General features: G+C 39.6%; 1 long non-coding RNA gene across 1 annotated transcript; it reads left to right on the top strand.

Annotated features, from left to right (window-relative positions):
- Window positions 1–542: 542 nt before the first annotated feature.
- On the top strand, window positions 543–1658 carry LOC117457153 (uncharacterized). The gene is made up of 4 exons (XR_004553308.2): window positions 543–581; window positions 685–799; window positions 1039–1126; window positions 1522–1658. It is a non-coding gene; the product is annotated as an uncharacterized lncRNA (long non-coding RNA).
- Window positions 1659–2569: the final 911 nt, after the last annotated feature.

The following is a 2569-nucleotide window of genomic DNA, read 5'->3' as shown; positions in this document are numbered from 1 at the left end:
CATATATTGTTTGTGGTAATCTGCAGATGCACCATTGCAGCTCACTCTGTGCTCAAACAAAGGATGTGCCTGGCACTCACTAACATTGGATAATTTATTTTCCAACTCTCACACATCGAAGCAAAAGGGGGTCTTCTTGGATAAAGCTTTCATTGTTGCGTGTAGATCCATCAGATTTGTCATGTCTAAAACCTTTAAATTAATTACTGAAGTAACATCCATAATTGAAGTGTTCCCCTAACAGAAACATATCTAGGTTAGCGTTTGCACATACTCATGCATTATGAAATGGGAAGATACAGTTACTGAACATCATTGCACACCATTATCAGCTAGGGCAATCACATGGGACTCACATTTCGTGCTCTTGTTTCACTTTCAGTGACTGAGGGCCTCTCACTTTCATGCCTTTAAACAGTTAGTCATGAAAGCTCAGACCAAACAGCCTTGAATGAAAATACAAAAATGAAGCAGTGTGGACTTGATTAGAGATACCATGATGATGTATTCATCCAAAGTAATGTTTTGTTTTTCAGTTTCATTTGTTTTTCTGGAACTGACACAATCTGGACTCGCCTCAGGTAAGAGCAATGACTGTTTAAAGTAGTTTTTTTTGTAGATAGTCAAACATATGGACAAAGACAAACTTTAACATCCTTGCTGACATTAATTTATGTATTCAAGAATCATCTGAAGGGAGTGCAGAGCTCCCCCTCGGTGAAGCGACAGACATGGATAGGTGTCCAGAGGGAAAATACTTCTCCAACGACCTCTGTTTGGAGTGTCCCTCTGGGCATTTGTAAGTCATCAACCATCTTTGATATTAATGGTATAATCTTAATGTGTAAACTATGAAAATAATACTTAAATAATCGATAATAGCTCAATATAAAGACACATTATTTTTGCTTCTTTTGATGAGTCACATGTAAGAATTTGAAATAAGATAAAAAATAAATAAATGTGTTCATCAAATCAATACTAATACGACTTTTTGATTATAATAAATATATATCAATTCAACATTTTTTTATATAGTTGTCCTGGCAATGTATCTGCACCTCAAAGATGTCCAGCAGGAACGTTCAACCTCTACATGGGGAAAAGCCGTATCAGTGACTGTAAGGTGAGAGACAGCTTTGGAAAACAAACCCATCATCATCATCATCATCATACAAGAAGCTTTCTTTCTGCCATGCCCTCTTTTGAAAGCCATTGGTATTGCACCAGGTATTGCATTTCATTTTATAGTCTTTATAACAATGATGCAGATTCATAGACCTTTTTCCCCAAAGTCATTTTGACTTGTCATATCAAGAAAAAGCAGGTGAAACTAATATATTGATGATGAACTGCAACTGGTCACAATGTCTGAAAAATGTTTATTCTAATTAAGCTACACATCTTTCCCCTCTTTTTGTACGTTTATACCTTAAATACCTTGACTATTGGCTTTGATGCTGTCTGACAGGGAGAATTGTCCTCATTGTACTTACTTTAATAATTTCTGTATGTTTGCAGCCGTGTTTTCCAGGTCTGATCAGTTCAGAGGACCGAGTGGACTGTAGGCTGTGTCCTGCAGGTTTCTCATGTGATCCAGTCAATGGGACACTCTCTTTATGCCCCCCGGGACAACATTCTCCTGAAGGGGTCCTACAGTGTCTGACGTGCCCTGTAGATTCAGTCTGCACCTCTGGATTTCCAATTAGGGTAACTAATAAAGCAGACCATCTCAATAACAAATTCTCGTCCTAAAATGTGTGTATGTTTAGTTTTCATAATAAATAGTTGATCGTTTGCCTAGAAATTTGAATTGATCTAAGTCGTCTGTTTTTCTCCTTCCTTCCTATTCACTTCCTATATGTGCCCATAGTGTTGGCCTGGCAAGGAGCCGAATGTAGATCACACTGTATGTAATGACTGTCCCCCGGGCCTTTATTCCACTATATGCACTATCCAGTGCATTCAGTGTCCAGCAGGTAGTACAGTAACACATTAACATTATCTAATTTCAATAAAGTGTTTTATTTAAGATGAACAATCTTATCTTCTGACCTCTACCCGGCATAGGAAGTTACTGTCCAGATAGTGGGATGACACAGCCGCTCCCCTGTCCTCCTACTTGGTCTTCCACACACGGGCAGACTGAATGCCGTAGCTGTAATGATACGTCTTTGCTGTGTGGGGGAGCTGTGGCCCCCCGCTGGAACCAGCCAGTCCAAAGGTCCAGTCAAACGATCAGCTGTCGATCAGGAACATACAAAGATCTGAGGGAAGAGTTGGCATGTGTGATCTGTCCAGTAGGTTAGTGGTTGTCACTGCACACTTATATTTGCATTTCACCTCCTTCTGGAAGATGCCCTATATGTATACGTACATGTGTTTCATTCAAGGACATTATTGTGTGGGAGGTGTTGCTGTACCCTGTCCTGCTGGGACGTATGGCCCTAATGAAGGTCTGCAGAGGCTGAGAGACTGCACAATCTGTCCTGCAGGTAGAGTTTTGATTAATGGTGGCAAACCTTGTAAATTATTATACGTTTATGTTTCATGTGCAAAGACTATATTA

The sequence above is a fragment of the Pseudochaenichthys georgianus genome, chromosome 13 (genome assembly GCF_902827115.2).
Source record: "Pseudochaenichthys georgianus chromosome 13, fPseGeo1.2, whole genome shotgun sequence".
Lineage (NCBI taxonomy): Eukaryota > Metazoa > Chordata > Actinopteri > Perciformes > Channichthyidae > Pseudochaenichthys > Pseudochaenichthys georgianus.
Note: the sequence above shows the minus strand (reverse complement) of the source record. Positions and strands in the feature narration are given on the sequence as shown.